The 11,873-nt window shown below is 46.6% G+C and overlaps 1 non-coding gene across 1 annotated transcript; it reads left to right on the top strand.

Moving 5' to 3' along the window:
• Window positions 1–11,133: 11,133 nt before the first annotated feature.
• LOC113878698 lies at window positions 11,134–11,324 on the top strand. Its single transcript, XR_003507116.1, has one exon. It is a non-coding gene; the product is annotated as a U2 spliceosomal RNA (small nuclear RNA).
• The last annotated feature ends 549 nt before the right edge of the window (window positions 11,325–11,873 follow it).

Raw genomic sequence — 11,873 nt, 5'->3', positions numbered from 1 at the left:
CGGGGACACTTAATGAAGTACCCAAAGGTAGAAAGTAGCTCTTTTTTGGATTCAGTTAGTTCAAAACGTTAGCTTCTTAAATTTTCTTGCAGTCCTTGTAAGTGTACTTTTGTGGGATCTGTTTAAACCTCTATTTCTCTGAAAGACATCACTTTCTGGGTTAAAGTCTCGGAAGAGGGTCTACCCGCTCTCATTTCTCACTGGAGTTCAGTTTAGTTTATTTCAGTCGCTAAGTCGTTTCCGACTCTTTGTGACCCAGCACGCCAGGCCTCCCTGTCCATCACCAACTCCAGGAGAGATCACTCAAACTCATATCCTTCGAGTCGGTGATGCCATCCAGCCATCCTCTGTTGTTCCCTTCTCCTCCTGCCCCCAATCCCTTCCAGCATCAGAGTCTTTTCCAATGAGTCAACTCTTCACATCAAGTGGACAAAGTATTGGAGTTTCAGCTTTAGCACCAGTCCTTCCAAAAAACACAGGACCAATCTCCTTTAGAATGGACTGGTTGGATCTCCTTGCAGTCCAAGGGGCTCTCAAGAGTCTTCTCCAACACCACAGTTCAAAAGCATCAATTCTTCAGCGATCAGCTTTCTTCACAGTCCAACTCTCACATCCATACATGACCACTGGAAAAACCATAGCCTTGACTAGATGGACGTTTGTTGACAAAGTAATGTCTCTGCTTTTGAATATGCTATCTAGGTTGGTCATAACTTTCCTTCCAAGGAGTAAGCGTCTTTTAATTTCATGGCTGCAATCACCATCTGCAGTGATTTTGGAGGACAAAAAAAAAAAAAAAAAAAGTCTGACACTGTTTCCACTGTTTCCCCATCTATTTGCCATGAAGTGGTGGGACCAGATGCCATGATCTTCGTTTTCTGAACGTTGAGCTTTAAGCCAACGTTTTCACTCTCCTCTTTCACTTTCATCAAGAGGCTTTTTAGTTCCTCTTCACTTTCTGCCATAAGGGTGGTGTCATCTGCGTATCTGAGGTTATTGATATTTCTCCTGGCAATCTTGATTCCAGCTTGTGTTTCTTCCAGTCCAGCCTTTCTCATGATGTACTCTGCATATAAGTTAAATAAGCAGGGTGACAATATACAGCCTTGATGTACTCCTTTTCCTATTTGGAACCAGTCTGTTTTTCCAAGTCCAGTTTTAACTGTTGCTTCCTGACCTGCATTTCTCAAGAGGCAGGTCAGGTGGTCTGGTAATCCCATCTCTTGAAGAATTTCCCACAGTTTATTGTGATCCACACAGTCAAAAGCTTTGGGATAGTCAATAAAGCAGAAATAGATGTTTTTCTGGAACTCTCTTGCTTTTTCCATGATCCAGCGGATGTTGGCAATTTGATCTCTGGTTCCTCTGCCTTTTCTAAAACCAGCTTGAACATCTGGAAGTTCACGGTTCAGTATTTCTGAAGCCTGGCTTGGAGAATTTTGAGCATTACTTTACTAGCATGTGAGATGAATGCAATTGTGTGGTAGTTTGAGCATTCTTTGGCATTGCCTTTCTTTGGGATTGGAATGAAAACTGACCTTTTCCAGTCCTGTGGCCACTGCTGAGTTTTCCAAATTTGCTGGCATATTGAGTGCAGCACTTTCACAGCATCATCTTTCAGGATTTGAAATAGCTCAACTGGAATTCCATCAGCTCCACTAGCTTTGTTCCTAGTCATGCTTTCTAAGGCCCACTTGACTTCACATTCCAGGATGTCCGGCTCTAGGTCAGTGGTCACACCATCGTGATTATCTGGGTCGTGAAGATCTTTTTTGTACAGTTCTGTGTATTCTTGCCACCTCTTCTTAATATCTTCTGCTTCTGTTAGGTCCATACCATTTCTGTCCTTTATTGAGCCCATCTTTGCATGAAACGTTCCCTTGGTATCTCCAATTTCGGCGGCCAAGAGGAGCAACCCCATGTCCAAGGAGTGGTGGCTGCGCGAGCGCAGGAGGGCCGAGAGGAGCTACTCCATGTTCAAGGTCAGGAAGGGGCAGCGTTCAAGGTCAGAAGGGATGGCCAGTGAGGAGATACCCCTTGTCCAAGGTAAGAGAAACCCAAGTAAGATGGTAGGTGTTGCGAGAGGGCATCAGAGGGCAGACACACTAAAACCATAATCACAGAAAACCAGTCAGTCTAATCACATGGACCACAGCCTTGTCTAACTCAATGAAACTAAGCCATGCCGTTTGGAGCCATCCAAGATGGGCAGGTCATGGTGGAGAGATCTGACAGAATGTGGTCCACTGGAGAAGGGAATGGCAAACCACTTCAGTATTCTTGCCTTGAGAACCCCATGAACAGTATGAAAAGGCAAAATGATAGGATACTGAAAGGGGAACTCCCCAGGTCGGTAGGTGCCCAATATGCTACTAGAGATCAGTGGAGAAATAACTCCAGAAAGAATGAAGGGATGAAGCCAAAGCAAAAACAATACCCAGCTGTGGATGTGACTGGTGATAGAAGCAAGGTCCGATGCTGTAAAGAGCAATATTGCATAGGAACCTGGAATGTCAGGTCCATGAATCAAGGCAAATTGGAAGTGGTCCAACAGGAGATGGCAAGAGTGAACATTGACATTCTAGGAATCAGCGAACTAAAATGGACTGGAATGGGTGAATTTAACTCAGATGACCATTATATCTACTACTGTGGGCAGGAATCCCTTAAAATAAATGGAGTAGCCATCATGGTCAACAAAAGAGTCCGAAATGCAGTACTTGGATGCAATCTCAAAAATGACAGAATGATCTCTGTTCATTTCCAAGGCAAGCCATTCAATATCACGGTAATCCAAGTCTATGCCCCAACCAGTAACGCTGAAGAAGCTGAAGTTGTACGGTTCTATGAAGACCTACAAGACCTTTTAGAACTAACACCCCCCAAAAAAGATGTCCTTTTCATTATAGGGGACTGGAATGCAAAAGTAGGAAATCAAGAAACACCTGGAGTAACAGGCAAATTTGGCCTTGGAATACGGAATGAAGCAGGGCAAAGGCTAATAGAGTTTTGCCAAGAAAATGCACTGGTCATAACAAACACCTTCTCCCAACAACACAAGAGAAGACTCTACACATGGACATCACCAGATGGTCAACACCAAAATCAGACTGATTATATTCTTTGCAGCCAAAGATGGAGAAGCTCTGTACAGTCAGCAAAAACAAGACCAGGAGCTGACTGTGGCTCAGATCATGAACTCCTTATTGCCAAATTCAGACTGAAATTGAAGAAAGTAGGGAAAACCACTAGACCATTCAGGTATGACCTGAATCAAATCCCTTATGATTATACAGTGGAAGTGAGAAATAGATTTAAGGGCCTAGATCTGATAGACAGAGTGCCTGATGAACTATGGAATGAGATTCGTGACATTGTACAGGAGACAGGGATCAAGACCATCCTCATGGAAAAGAAATGCAAAAAAGCAAAATGGCTGTCTGGGGAGGCCTTACAAATAGCTGTGAAAAGAAGAGAAGCGAAAAGCAAAGGAGAAAAGGAAAGATATAAGCATCTGAATGCAGAGTTCCAAAGAATAGCAAGGAGAGATAAGAAAGCCTTCCTCAGCGGTCAATGCAAAGAAATAGAGGAAAACAACAGAATGGGAAAGACTAGGGATCTCTTCTCAGTTGATACAAGCTACAAAACCAGCTGGTGTCCAAGCTCCCACTTGATATTCCCAGTCTCTCCTGATGCCATCTTCAAGATAGAACCAGAACACTAGCTTGAATCTTTTGTTTCTATGCTTCCACCTTCTGTTGAGGTCTCTAACATTACTCCTGTGGTTTGTTTTCTGTCTTCAAGCAGTTCTGGCTGAGACACACACAATTCCACCTGGAGTCGAGGTTAAAATGGTGAGCTTTCCACCAATGTGTCAGTTGTACTGGGATTTCATTTATCCAGGTGACTGACTGACAAGGAGAGGTCAGTTGCCACTGACAGAGTTGTATTATTCCTTAGAGTTCCGAAGAGAGGAGGGCCTAAATAAGACCACTGTGTCTTTTGGATACACAAGGCAGGCTTTTGAGGTTAGCACAAGTTCAAATCATGAATAAGCCAGAACGAGTGAAAAAGCCAGCTTAAAACTCAATATTGGACTTCCATGGTGGCCCAGTGATCAAGAATCCCCTTGCCAGTGTAGGGGATTGGTTCAATTCCTAGTCCAGGAAGATTCCACATGCCCTGGGGCAACTAAACCCCTTGGACACAACTACTGAGCCTGTACTCTAGAGCCCATGAACCACAATTAGAGAGTAGCCCCCGCTCGAAAGTAGAAAAGCCTCATGCATCAACGAAGACCCAGTACAGTCAAAAATAAATAATTGCTTTTTAAAAAAATCTCAATATTAAAAGCACTAAGATCTTGGCATCTGGTCCAATCACTGCATGGCTAATTGAAGGGAAAAAATGTGGTAGCAGTGACAGAGCCTGGAAATCAGAAGATGATTGTGTCTTGGCAGGAAAGCTATGACAAACCTAGACAGTGTGTTAAAAGCAAAGACATCACTTTGGTGTTGGAACAATGGTCCCTATAGTCAATGCTGTGGTCTTTCCAGTAGTCATGTATGGATGTGAGAGCTGGACTATAAAGATGTCAGAGGCCGAAGAACTGATGCTTTGGAACTGTGGTGCAGAAGACTCCTGAGAGTCTCTTGGAAAACAAGATCAAACCAGTCCATCTTAAAGGAAATCAACTCTGAATTCTCCTTGGAAAGACTGATGCTGAGCCTGAAACTTCAATACTAGGCCACCTTATGGGAAGAACCCATTCATTGGAAAAGACCGTGATGCTGGGAAAGATTGAAGGCAGAAGGAGAAGGAAGACAAAGGATGAGATGGTTGGATGGCATCACGGAATAACGGACATGAGTTTGAGGAACTCAGGAGATAGTGAAGGACAGGGAAGTCTGGCGTGCTGCAATCCACAGGGTCGCAAAAAGTCAGACAGGACTTAACAACTGAACAACACTAAACAACACCACATCCTCTATGCCAAGACATTTTAGTAAATGGATGTTTGGAGCAGGGAGTTGGAATAGAACCTTACTCCGTCCACTCCACCCATTGACCTGGTATTGTAGTACCTGCAGGAATAGTGCACCCCTCTCAGGGAAAAGAGCAAGTATGAACAACAGGCTTCTTACATCTTTTCCAATGTTTTCCTTGTTTTGCTCTGGGTACCTGTCTCGTGAAGGTTTCTGTTTTGTTTTACCAACGTGTGATTTTCTGTTGCCCTGTTGGGGCGGTTTACTTAGGAGTACTGTTTCTTGTGAGGGTCATATCCATGGACCAACATTATGCAAATTTTCCTTTAACTTGCAAACCACTGTAATACGGAGCTGTCCAGATCCTTTCGTAGTTTTGTTTCTTTTTAATATGGGATTATTTCTTCTATCCTGTGGACAAGGCCCTGCTCCCAACACCTAACAGATCTCTGAAACAGTGTGGGTTTGCTGGAGTCCCCAGGGGAAGACTCTCAGCTCTAGGAATTTTTAAAATTCTCAGCTCCACCCAAGTGTATTTTCCTTAAAAGAAGAAACTGACGAACAGAAAGGTTAAGAAACTTGTGAAAGTCACCCAGCTAGAAATCAGCTGAAGTGGGCTTTGAACAATATCTGTGAAATAGATATTGTTTCCTCAACAATCTTTGAAACTTCCTAGCTCCTCTCTTAGATCTCATGGGCCTCTCACCCAAGAGGGAACCTGTCACTTGATTAAAGATAAGAGACCTGAAACTGGCAGTCTCTCCCCCATCCTTCATCCTTTGCCTTTGCCAGGAAAGGTGTTGATAAACAAATGGCAAGGAGGAGGTGGGACAAAGTGGGAGTGAAGGAAGGGACCCAGTTTGTCAGGGCAACACTGGGGCCTGGCCCAGTCCAGTATCCTTTAAATAGGAATTCCAGTCCCCATCTCCACATCCAGCCTGGAGCCTTTGAAGCCTTCCTCCATTAATGATCATTTTGTTTCCTGGCAGCCTCATTTCTGCAGCCCTTGTCCACAAGATCACAGCCCAGGACAGAGTGCACTGGAGGATTTCCTAGAGAGAACATTCAAACATTCTTACTTTGAGCATTCATGGATGGAGTGCCTGCCAGGTTGAAGGCCTCAGTGAAATGGATCAGGACCTGCTCTCATAGAGTGAACATTATAATGAGAAGTAGGGAGAGGCAGACAGTGACTCAAGAGGGTCATTTCAGATAGTGATATAAGCCATCGAAGAAAATAAACAGGGAAATGTGCTGGAGAGTGACCGGGGGGAAACCTACTTTGCATGGAGGAGGGGGTTGCTCATGAAGGCCTCTCCAATGGTGACATCAGAGGCAAGTTTAAGTGGCCAGGAGGCAAGGAAGCATTCCAGAGAGAAGGACAGACTAGCTGGGACCTACCTGCTTCCTCCCATTGGCTCTCTGACCTGGGTCAGATTCCAGCTGCTGAGAGGAGGGTCTTCCTCGGAGCTGTCTCCCCACCAGACTAAGCGCTGAGTCCAGAAGCTGGTTCTTCTCAGTCACATCTCTGCAGTGCCCAGCACTGTGCCTGCCACACAGCAGGCAATCAGGAAATCTTCCATGATTCATGACTACATGATGGATTGACTATATACACAAGGGTTTCCTTGAATGTGAGATGCAAGCACCCAGCCTTAGCTGGGAGTTTCCTGGTCTGGGGTCCCTGACACCTTAAGGGTTGGGAGGGATGCCTATAAAACCCTGTACCTCCAGGCAAGGTCTGGGTAATATGGAACCCTCAAGCCTTTACTGGAGAAGAGGGATTTCTTAGAGGAGGAAAAGAGAAGCCGTGGGAGGGATGACCCTGGAGAGAGAGGCCTCCCTTAAGGCCTGGTGGGCTGAACCCTGGGCTGAGAGTCATCTTGAGTTCTGTCCTGACAAGTGAACTGGCTTGGAAAAGCCACCTCCCCCCTTGGAACCTTGGTTTCCTCAGCATGTAAGTAGGGGCTTAGATGATTCCAGGTCCCTTTCCCCAGAACAACCCAGGCTCTGGAGTAGGGGAGGGTACAGGATGGGTGGAGCTCACGTAGGAAGCAGCTGAGGACATCCTTGTCTCCACTGCATCCCAACCCAGGACCTGAGTGCACAACCGAAGGGAGGAGAGGAGTCTGCAGGAGGAGGGATGGGAGGGGAGATGAGGTCCAAGAGCGGCTTCCGCCAGGGGATGACAAAGACACGAATTTCAAATTCCCTCTTTGCTTCCTCAAGAATACATTGGAGAGGAAAAAAATTCCCTGGTGGTCCAGGGTAACAATTCTGTTTTTGCATTGTACAGGACCTAGGTTACCTCTCTGGTTTGGGAAATAAGATGACAAGGCCAAGAAAAGAAAGAATAAAGTGGGGGAAACACAACTTACTACTTAGAATGAATGTGAAAAGGAAAACTGAGGGGAAGGGGCCTTTAGACACCCTTTTCTCCAGCCAGGGGCCCATTTCAGAAGCAGCTCATCCAAAACCAAGTCCCAGAGCCCAGGCCTGGGCAGAAAAGGAGCAGATGCTGCCCCCTGGTAGGTGAGTCTGTCACTGCCTAAACCTGAAGCAAAGTGGAGTGAGTTAACAGTTTCCTTTCTCTCCTTCTGGGGTTTTTTGTTCGTTTCTTTTTCTGGCCATGCCACGCAGCTTGTGGGATCTTAGATCCCGTACTGGGTATTGAACCCTTGCCTTTTGCAGTGAAGGCATGGAGTCATAACCACTGAAGTGCCAGGGAATTCCCCTGGAGTCTTCCTTTCAGACAGGACCTTCACTAGGTTGGGAATGGAAAAGCCACCCTTTACAAGTGGTTTTTGTGGAGGTAAGATGAGATGTAAATGAACATTTTCTGAGCAGGAGATCTGATTTCAGTGACATTTCTTATGCTTTTCCTGAGGGCCTAATAGCTGGTGCCGGGAAGGCAGAGGCGGGAGGAGGCTGGAGGATGGAGAAGGTTGTGAAGAGGCAGTTGCAGCAGGCTGTGGTCTCTTAGGAGACAGATCCACTCGGGGACAGATTCCAGCATCCATCTACACCACTCAGGGACAGATTCCAGCATCCATCTGCACAGGAGACTGGCACTTGGGGAGACCTTGGCCTCAGAAGGGGCCTTGGGTGATCAGGAAGGAACAACAGCCAGAGCCCCAAGAGGGTGACAGTGCCATGGGAGCAACAGCCTGCAGCTGTGAGGGGGGCAGAGCAAGCCCACCAGAGAGACAGGGTGGTGAGTTGAGGGGAAAGAGCCAGGCTCACACTGTGCAGGGAACTTGCTGCCGGCCAGTTTTCTGAGCTGAGGGACTCTTTAGAGCTTACGCTGCTGCTGCTGTTGCTAAGTCACTTCAATCGTGTCCAACTCTGTTCGACCCCATAGATGGCAGCCCACCAGGCTCCTCTCTCCCTGGGATTCTCCAGGCAAGAACACTGGAGTGGGTTGCCATTTCCTTCTCCAATGCATGCTAAATTGCTTCAGTCGTGTCCGACTCTGTGCAATCTATAGAGAGCAGCCCACCAGGCTCCTCTGTCCCTGGGATTCTCTAGGCAAGAATACTGGAGTGAGCTTACACAACAGGAGCCAATCCCCAGAGACCTTACATGTTTGATTCAGCTTTTTAAAAATGTATTTACTTTCTGGCTATTTCGGGTCTTAGTTGTGACACACAGGCTCCAGAACACTCAGACTTAGTTGCCGCGATGCAACTGAGGGAATCTTTGTTCTGCACCAGGAATCAAACCGTGTCCCCTGCACGGGGAGGCGGATACTTAACCACTGGACCACCGGAAAGTCCCTGATTCAGCTTCTTGATTTCATAGACTTCTGTCAAGTCACCCATGTTGTTTGGCCCACACAAATGGTTGCATGCTCAAATTTGGGAGCTTGTCAGGATCATCTGGAGGACTTGATAAACACAGATAAACACTGGGGCCTTCTTTCAAAATTTCTGATTCAGAAATTTGAAGACTTTGTCAGACCCAGCCTAAGCACAGTATACATTGTCTCATTGGACTCTCATCCAGTCATTCAACACACATTCATCAAGAGTCAAGTTCATTCAGAGCACTACCATAGGTGCTCGGAATAGACCAGCAAACAAAAGGTTTCCCATCAAGGTGAAAGAACAGCACTAATGGCTGTATATTTGTGAATATATCTACATTCTATGTGTCTGTGTCCATATCTACACGTGTATCTATGCCACATGAGCATCATGGGTGTCAAAGCCACTTGGCAGCCAACAGAAATACAAGACCAGGGAGAGCGGGATGTGAAATGGGAAGGCTCAGGGTGAGTAGGTGTAGATAGTTTGCAAGACTTCAAATGGAATCATTTCTATTTTACAGGCAAGAAGTGACTTTCCCCAGGATATACTCATTAAGACATTCTGATGTGCTGCATTTCCTCGTGTAGCTTCACAAGTACCCTCATCAGAGAGGCATTCTTATCATCCTCAATTAAAATATCAGGACCCCCAGTTTATAAAACCTGAAGCCCCAGTGGTTAGCAGGATGCTTGAATGCAAATCCCTACTTCTTTTCACATTAGGCAAGATGCTTAGCCTCTCAGCACTTCCATCTATAACAGTGCTTTCAAGAAATATGTGAGGCACACACATAACCAAACTGTTTTTTGTTTTTTTTTTTTAATTTGCCCATGCTGTGTGGCTTTTGGGATCCCAGTTCTCCAACTAAGCATGGAACCTGGACTCCCACAGTGAAAGCGCTGAGGCCTAACCACTGAACCACCAGGGAATTCCCTCCTGCAAGTAAAAGCAAATATTGTTAGGCATATTAAAAAAAGAGAAGTGAGTGAAATTAAGTTTAATACATTCTTTAACTCAAGATATCTCAGAAATTCTCTGGTGGTCAGTGGTTAGAGTGCCATGTTTTCAATGACAAGGCAGGGAGGGTTCCATCCCATCCCTCCTCAGAGTTCTTGCAAACCCTGGGGAACACCCCTCCCCATAGACACACCCACAAAAAAACAGATATCTAAAATATTTCAATATGTAATTAATATCAACATTATAGAGATAATGTTAGAATTTCTAATACTAAATCTTTGAAATCCCAGTGTTTTCCACTTGAAATTGGAAACCTTTGAATTCTCTGGTACCTCTGGATTCAGTGGTACCTCTGAATTCGGAGGAACCACCTGCCCAGCGTTCCCTGGCTGCATGTGGCTAGTGGTTGTGACAGCTCAGATCAACAGAATGTTTCTTCTTGTTTTTGGTCTGTAAGTAGTGTCCGACTCTTTGAGACCCTGTGACCCGCCAGGATCCTCTGTCCGTCCACTCGATTTCCTAGGCAAAAACACCGGAGTGGGTTGCAATTTCCTCTTCTAGGGGATCTTTCCGACTCAGGAATCGAACCCATGTTTCCTGTATTGCCGACGGATTCTTTACAATCTGAGCCACCAGCGAGGCCCACAACTGAGGAGGAGGGGCAGGAAAACGAGGTCCTTGGCGGAGAGAGCTTTCGGTAGGAAGCCCAGAATCGGTTTGGTTCGTAGAAGCACCGAAGGACTAGAGCGCTGCAGTTGGAGTGAACCCCTCCCGCGGCCCGGCCCCGCCCTCCGCATCCACACGCCCCCTCCCTTCCCCACTGTGGGCCATCCGCCTTCCGCCTGGCAGCGAAGCCCCTCCACACACGCGACCCTACGGAGCCCCTCTCTCCGTAGGCGGAGGCCTGTGTAACACACTGCAGTCCGGGCGTTTCTAGTGAGTGAGTCTTGCGACCTTGTCTTCAGGAAAACTCTCGGCCAACAGCTCGTCGCACGGGTCCCTCTCGACGGCCACCCCGCACCCCCTCCGGTCGGGTCTCTCCTCTCCACTAGCACCAAGGAGGAGCTCCCCTGCCGCCGCCCCGAGGCCGTCCCCAGGGCGCTGCGGTCCCGCCGGAGCCACGCCTTCTTGGCGACAAAGGGCGGGGCATGCAGATTTGAGACCACTTTTCCGCCCGAGAACCACAAAGCCGCGGCAGATGCGGGATTTCTCTTTTACAATGTGGAGAATCCAATTTCTGCCCGAGAGTCTGGTGTAGTGCCGCCATAGCACTGTCAACGAGGCAAAGGAAGGGAGACCTGGAGTGAGCGGGGACCTGGTCACACTGAGTGCAACATGCACGACAGCAGGACGGTGACGGCGACGGGCGGTGACACGCTATCGCTTCTCGGCCTTTTGGCTAAGATCAAGTGTAGTATCTGTTCTTATCAGTTTAATATCTGATACGTCCTCTATCCGAGGACAATATATTAAATGGATTTTTGGAGCAGGGAGTTGGAATAGGAGCTTGCTCCGTCCACTCCACGCATCGACCTGGTATTGCAGTACTTCCAGGAATGGTGCACCCCCTCAGGGGATATCACTGGAGTACCTAAAAGCAGAAATTGGTTTTGTTCAGGATTGAGCCACCTGAAGAAGTTTATTTTTTGTGCTTTTCTGACGGTGCTTTCAATTCTGACAATTACAGAACAACTGCAATGTTTCTCCCTTTCTGTCTCTGATAAAGTGTGTGTAACTGTGAAATTTGCTCAAACTGTGGGTTTTTTGAAAGACTACCTTTTGCCCAGCAGTCTTGAAAAGAAATTTCCCAGATTTTTGCCTAGCCCAAGCTACAAAAAGAAGGGGTGGCCAAGCTCTCACTTAATATTCCCAGTTTCTCTTCCGAAGCACTGGCTTGGCTTTTCTGTCTTTGGATGTCTTCAACACTAATCAAATGTTTGTGTTTTCTGATTTCAGGCAGTTTCTGTGGAGAGCCACTAAGATCCACCTGGAGTCTAGATTAATATGATGGGCTTTAAAGTCAGTGTGTGTTGGTTGTACTGGGATTTCATTTATACAGGTGCCTGACTGACAAGGAGAGGTCAGTGCCACTGAAGAAGTTGTATTATTACTTAGAAGA

Source organism: Bos indicus x Bos taurus, chromosome 19 (assembly GCF_003369695.1).
Source record: "Bos indicus x Bos taurus breed Angus x Brahman F1 hybrid chromosome 19, Bos_hybrid_MaternalHap_v2.0, whole genome shotgun sequence".
NCBI classification, from domain to species: Eukaryota; Metazoa; Chordata; class Mammalia; order Artiodactyla; family Bovidae; genus Bos; species Bos indicus x Bos taurus.
This window is presented reverse-complemented; position numbering and strand designations above follow the sequence as displayed.